This window comes from Carlito syrichta, unplaced genomic scaffold (genome assembly GCF_000164805.1).
Source record: "Carlito syrichta isolate Samal-C Ts95f unplaced genomic scaffold, Tarsius_syrichta-2.0.1 Scaffold305844, whole genome shotgun sequence".
Taxonomy (NCBI): Eukaryota; Metazoa; Chordata; class Mammalia; order Primates; family Tarsiidae; genus Carlito; species Carlito syrichta.
Window position 1 is genome coordinate 554089 of NW_007249940.1, and position 7686 is coordinate 561774.

Below are 7686 nucleotides of genomic sequence, written 5' to 3' on the forward strand. Positions count from 1 at the left end.
TTTTGATTTATTGTAGAGATGAGGTCTCACCAAGTTGCCCAGGCGGGTCTCAAACCCGAGGGCTCAGGAAATCTACTCACCTCAGCCTCCCAAGGCATGGGATTACAGGCTGAGCCACCAAGCCCAGCTAAAATGGGGCATTTTTGACAATCTGTCACCCATGGCATTTCCTGAGTCTTCAGAGATTGTACAACATAATATTAGAACTTAATCATGTGAATTAAGAATGAAAAGATCCAATATGGGAGGCCGAGTTGAGGGGATTGCCGGAGCCCACAGGTTCGGGACCAGCCTGGGCATCTTGGCAAGACCTCATCTCTACAATAAATCAAAAAATTAGCTGGGTATGGTAGCGTGTGCCTGTAGTTCCAGCTACTTAGAAGGCTGAGGTGGAAGGATCAACCGAGACCAGTGGTCAACGTTGGGGTGGCTGTGAGCATGCCACTGCACTCCAGCCTGGATGACAGAGTGAGACTCCAACTAAAAAAAAAAAAAAATGAAAGGATCCACTATAATAAACTCAAATTGGATGTTAAATGGCAAATACAACTGGGCAAAGGGTACACAAAATCTCTCAGTAGCATTTCTTACCACTGCATGCGAATCTACAATGGCCTCAAGATAAAGAGCTTATTCTTTAAAAGGTAAGTAGAAGATCTTTATATATAGGATTTAGTCTGGAGTTTCTAAGAGAAAGAGATCAATGGATAATTGGGTCCAAAAAATAAAAGTCAAAAGGAATATGATTCTGAGTGCAGAAACCATGTCTTGTATAATACACAATTGTTTTAAAGTGAAAGAAAGAAGAAAAACTAAAACAAAAAATACAGAGGGAAAAATGAGATATTTCTCATAGTACTGTTTATGTATTTACTTATTTATTTGCATTCAACATTGTTTTTTCCTCACTTGGGTCCATGGTAATCACTGAAGCTTATTTTAACCTAGCCATATCATCTCATTGGGATTGGTCATGCCCACTTTAAACAGAAGGGAGCTCCCCAAAGTAATGATTCTAGAAAAAGGCATTAACAGCATTCTATGACCATTTGTGTCCTCTGAGCCTCTCCCAACCCCGCTGGCCTCTGTTTCTTTTCCTTTCCTGTCACATCATCCCAAGATTAGATTTCATCCCGTTTTCTATAGGAGACAGACCAGGCTTGCCTGGAAAGAAAACATCCCTGGAGAGATTAGACTCTGACTAATTCTTATTTCCAGCATCTAAAGGCAGTGGATTAGATTAAGAAATGAATAACATAATACTGCACTCCAATTGCACTACATGAGCTCTCTTAATATATGGCATTTTTAGTAGAGGCTGGCCAAGGTTGTTCTTAGAAGCAGATGCTAAGTACTATACTGGTTGCAGGCCCTGCAAACCTAGGAAAAGGACAAGAGGGATAACTTAGATTTATAGCAGAAAAATCATGTCCAATTTTTTTTTCTTGATCTGATGTAAATATTCAAAGCCAGACATTTGACAAAGAAGTGTGTGTTGATGGGGCAGGCAGAAATGCTATTGTGATATAGCTAGTACCTGGGAGAAAGGGGGCCAAATATCCAGCACTGAGGAGGACATGCCTGAGTTTTCACATGCTCTTTCCTTCTGATGGCCTTCCAAATATCTTCCTCTGTTTTTTCCTTCTTCTCCTACCCTTTTTTATGTGTTTGTTTGTTTTAGAGACAGAGTCTCACTCTGTTGCCCAGCTTGGAGTGCAGAGGCACATCATAGCTCACTGCAGCCTCGACCTTTTGGGCTCAAGTGATACTCCCACCTCACCCTCCCAGGTAGCTGGGACTATAGGTGTGTGTCACCACACCTAGCTAATTTTTTTATTATTAAAATTTTGGGGGCAACCCTCTCAGGTCCCCTTCCACTGTGGGAGCTTTTCTGTTCTCTCAATAAATCCTGCTTTCAAAAAAAATTTTTTTTGTAGAGACTGGGTCTCACTATGTTGTCCAGGTTGGTCTTGAATCCCTGGTCTCAGGCATTCCTTCTGCCTCTCAAAGTACTGGGATTACAGGAATGAACAACCGCACTTGGCCCCTTCTCCCTTTTATCCTCTTTCTCTTCCCCACTCTGTCTCCATCCAATTCTCCTTTGCCCTGTCCCAGAAAATTATATTTACTTTCATGCACAGCCTACAAATGTTCGAATAGTCCCCCTGACTGGGAAACTTGGCAGGTATTTTTGTCAATCTCCCATCATTGGTGCTTTCTCTCTGGTCACATCTCTGGGGTTAGACATCCCAGCCATCTTAAATGACCCATACGTTTCTCCGAGTGTCCCAGTGTAACACATCTGAGTCTGGCTGGCTTGTGGCTGGCAAAAGGAAAGTGGGAAAATGACCCTGTGATAAAGGAACTCCCTTGGCTCCAACCCTACAGAGATCACAGAGAAGCACAGTTGTAACAGAGTGGCTCTGACATTTCCTTGCTTTTTCACCCTCCTTCTCACTCCAATCTGCCAAGACTCTTGCTTATTCCTCTGGACAGGTGAAAAACACCTGAAAAAATGATTATTGCTTCTAGGATTGTTACATCAACCACTGGGAGCAACAGAGGTCTGTCAAGGATGGAAGAAGAAAATTGGAAGGGAAAGAAATAGTGTTCTCTGTCCATTGGGTCTGTATTGCAAAAGAGCCCAAGCAGTCACTGGCCTCTCTTATGGAGCCCCCTTTCTTTCTGTAGTGACAAGTGAAATCAGAAGAGAGAAGAAAGGGCTTTTAGAAAATCAGAAGATAAACTGGCCGAGCACGGTGGTTCATGCCTGTAATCCCAGCACTTTGGGAGGCAGAGGCAAAAGGAATACCTGAGCCTAGGAATTCGAGATCAGCCATGGCAAGACCTCATCTCTACACTACATCAAAAAATTAGCCAGGCATGGTGGCTCTTGCCTGTAGTCCCAGCTACTTGGAAGGCTGAGGTGGGAGGATCACCTGAGCCCTGCAGGTTGAGGCTGTGGTAGGTGAGATCATAACCGCTACACTCCAGCCCGGTGACAGAGTGAGACTCTGACATGCATACACACAAAGGAGTATTTATTTATTTGAGTCAAGAGTCTCACTCTGTCACCAGCACTTTTTTTTTTTTTTAATACAGACAAGGTCTTGCTATGTTGCCTAGGCTGATCTCAAACTCCTGGGCTCAAGCAATCCTCATGACTTGGCCTCCCCAAGCACTAGAATTACAGGTATGAGCCACTGTACCCAGTCTATGTTTCATAGATTTAATTCTTCTTCCAATCAAAAGTCAAGTGGAAATGGTAGGCTGCATCCAAGTAAGAAGTTCCCTGAGTGTGTGATGGAATGTGTATTGCCAAGTGCCTGGAGATTCTTATGGGTATTGTCTAAGTACCACTGTAGCATGCCAGTCGAGAGTAAGAGGCTTTGAAGTAAGAGAGATTTGATTCAAATCTTGGCTCCTTCACCTACTAGCTCTACTCACACCCTTGATTCCATCTCCGCCGGCTCTTAAGACCATCACTAGGAATTCTTGCCTGTCTTATGTAAATAATATCTTCCTCTACATACTATAGTGTCTACTATTTTAAAAATCAAGTCCACCATTCACTTCACGTACCCCTTCAACTTCTATTCATTTCTTCCTGTTACAGCAAAATTCCTTGAAAGAACTGTCTAGAGGCAACCCTTTCGGGTCCCCTCCCGCTGTGGGAGCTTTTCTGTCCTCTCAATCATGCTTTCTCAAAAAAAAAGAAAGAAAGAAAGAAAGAAAGAACTGTCTATACTCACTGTTTGCAATTCTTCTCCGTTTCTCTTATATCATCTCCAATGAGGTTTTCGTTTCCATCACTCCACCAAAACCGCACTTCTCAAAGTCACAAATGAACCTCCATGTTGTCAAATCAAATGGTCAATTTTCAGTCCTCTCCTGCTTGTCATTTCAGCAGTATTTTGAACAGAATGAAACTTCTCTCCTTATTGAAACACTTTGTCCCCGTGGCTTTTAGGATACCATTCTCTCACCAGCTACCTTACCTGGCTGCTCCTACTCAGTGTCCTTTGTTGAGTTCTCCTCTCACTCCTGACCTCTAACCATTGGTGTGCCCAGAATTTAGATCTTGGACGATTTCTCTTTCCTGTACAATAGTCCTCCCTTATGCATGGTTTTGCTTTCCGAGACTTAAGTCACTTGCAGTCAACTGTGGTCCAAAAGTATTAAATGGAAAATTCCAGAAATAAACCATTTGTAAGTGTTCCTTTTGTTTTCAAGTTTCATAACCAAATGCTACATCACAATGACTACGTTATTCACCTCATTTTATCTCATCATGTAGGTATTTGATCATCTCATATCATCACAAGAAGTGTGAGTACAAAAGTACAATAAAATATTTTTGAGCCAAATGTGGTGGCTCACATCTGTAACCCTAGCACTTTGAAAGGCTAAGGTGAGAGGATTGCCTGAGTCCAAGAGTTCGAGACCTGTCTGGACGACATGGTAAGACCTCATCTTAAAATTAAAAAAAAAATCCGTCCAAGTTGCTGCAAAGTCCATAATTTTGTTTTCCTTTATGGCTGCGTAAGATTCCAACCACATGTACTCACTTACAAGTGGACTATGAACATTTATCATAATACTATAAGAAAGGAATTGACAGTAGTGGGACACTGCTGAGGGGGGAGGCACACATCATCAATAAGGATACCTTATCTCAAACCAGGCGATGTGGGGACCAAAGGGAGGACCAACCTTAGCTGTGCAATGACCACATGTGTACCTAACACTGAATTGTACCCCACATCTCAAAAAAAAGATTTAAAAAATTAGCAGGGCATGGTAGTGCATACCTGTAGTCCCAGCTACTTGGAAGGCTGAGGCAGAAGGATCTCCTGAACCCAGCAGGTGCAGGCTGAGGTAGCCATGACTGTACCACTGCACTCCAGTCTGGGTGACAGAGTGAGACTCTGACTCAAAAGAAAATATGTGTATATATATACATTTTTTTTGAGAGAGAGAGAGGGACCACATTCATATAACTTTTATTATGGTATATTGTTATAGTTGTCTTTTTTTCTTTTGGAGTTAGAGTCTCACTCCATCGCCTGGTCTGGAGTGTAGAGGCATGGTCACCCCAGCATCGACCTCCTCGGCTTAGGCGATCCTTCCGCCTCAGTCTTCCAAGTAGCCAGAAGGCACGTGCTACCATGCCTAGCTGATTTTTTATTTATTATAGAGACAAGATTTTGCAGTTGTACTATTTTATAATTAGTTATTGCTGTTTGTCTTATATTTTGCCTAATTTATAAATTAAACCTTATCATAAGTATTTATGTATGGGAAAATAACTTAGTGTATACAGAGTTTGGTACTATCCATGTTTCAGGCATCCACTGGGAGAATTCTTGAAACATATCCCCTAGCAATAGAGGGGACTACTGTACTCTTTTCCTGGGTGATCTCATCCACTCCTATGGCTTTAATTACCATACATACATTGAAGATTTCCAGACTTATATCTGAGCTTCAGACTTCTCCTCTGAACTCCAGAAGCATCTATTCAACTGTTTATTCAACATTTTCTCTTGGAGATCTAATAGGCATCTTAAATGTAACATGTGGCTGGGCTTGGTGGCTCAGCCTGTAATCCCAGCACTTTGGGAGGCCGAGGCGAGTGAATTGCCTGAACCTGCGGGTTCGAGACCAACCCAGGCAACTTGACAAGACCTCATCTCTACAATAAATAAAAAATTAGTCAGGAGTGGTAGCGTGTGCCTGTAGTTCCGGCTACTTGGAAGGCTGAGGAGAAAGGATCACTGGAGCCCAGCAAGTCAATGCTGGGGTGGCCGTGAGCATGCCATTGCACTCTAGCCTGGGTGACAGAGTGAGACTCCAATTCAAAAAAAAGTAACATGTTTGCTATGGTTTGAATTTATGTGTCCCTCAAAATGTGTATGTTGAAACCTAAACACCAAGGTTCTGATGAGGTGAGGCCTCTGGGAAGTGATTAGGTCATGAGGGCTCCCCACCCCCATGAATAGAATTAATGCCCTTATAAAGGAAGCTTCAGATTGCTGCCTTCCCCTCTTTTTTTCTCAACCTTGCATCATTTCTTCCACCATGGAGGACAGTGTTCTTTTTTTTTTTTTAAGATGTGGGGCCAGGCACAATGGCTCATACCTGTAATCCCAGCACTTTGGAAGATCAAGGCGAGAGGATATATAAACTAGGTGTGGTGGTGCATGTCTGTAGTTCCAGCTACTTGGAAGGCTGAGGCAGAAGGATCACCTGAGCCCAGCAGGTTGACACTGAGATGGCCATGACCATGCCACTGCACTCCAGCCTGGACTACAGAGTGAGACTCTAACTCAAAAGATATGGGGTACAATTCAGGGTTAGGTACATAAGTGGTCATTGTAATGGTGAAGTTTGGGCCTCTCATTGGTCCTCACTTGGGATCAGTTACCCTTATTAGTGTTATGTGCCCACCCCTTCCTTGGCAGTGACCTGCTACTGCCAATCCCTTTCACGCAGTATTATGATAAATGTTCAGGGTCCACTTATGAGTGAGAATATTTGGTACTCAGTTCTTTGTTTCTGTGAGAGATCACTGAGTATGATGGACTCTAAATCCATCCAAGTCGCTGTAAAGTCCATCATTTTGTCTTTTATGATTGTATAATATTCCATGGTGTATATGTCTAAAAAAAATACAGTCCACTTTCAATAGGTAGTACAGTTGGCTGCATGTTTTTGCTATTGTGAATAATGCTGCAATAATTATGCATGCATAGGTGTCTTTTTGTGTAGGATGATTTGAGTTCCTCTGGATATATTCCCAGAAGGGGAATTGCTGGGTCATATGGAAAGTTGATTTTTAGATTTTTTTTTTTAGTTGGAGTCTCACTTCGTCATCCAGGCTGGAGTTCTGTGGCATGCTCACAGTCACCCCAGCGTCAACCTGCTGGGCTCTGGTTATCCTTCCACCTCAGCCTTCCAAGTAGCCAAAGTACAGGTACGTGCTACCATGCCCAGCTAATTTATTTATTTATTGTGGAGATGAGGTCTCACCATGTTGCCCAAGCTGGTCTCGAATCCAAGGGCTCAAGCAATTCTCTCACCTCGGCCTCCCAAAGTGCTGAGATTACAGACTTGAGCCACCGTGCCCGGCCCAATTTTTAGATCTTTTAGAAATTGCTACACTCTTTCCCACAGAGGTTGTACTAGTTTACACTCCCACTAACAATGTAGAAGTGTTTCCTTTTCTCTGCATCCTCACCAGCATCTGTTGTTTTTTGCGTTATTGATGATAGCCATCCTGACTGGAAATAGGTGGTATCTCAGTGTGGTTTTGATTTGTGTTTCTTTGATGATTAGTGAGGCTGAGCAATTTTTTTTTTTTTGAGTTGGAGTCTCACTTTGTCGCCCAGACTGGAGTGCAGTAACACTTTCATGGCCACTCCAGCATCAACCTGCTGGGCTCCGGCGATTCTTCTGCCTCAGCCTTCCAAGTAGCTACCACACCCGGCTGATTTTTGATTTATTGTAGTGACAAGGTCTGACCACGTTGCCTGGGTGGTCTTGAACCCACGGGCTCAGGCAATCCACTCACCTCAACCTCCCAAAGTGCTGGGTTTACAAACCGAGCTACCGAGCCCGGCAGAGGCTGAGCATTTTTTCATGTATTGGTTGGCTGCTCATATGTCTTCTTTTGAGAAGTACAAC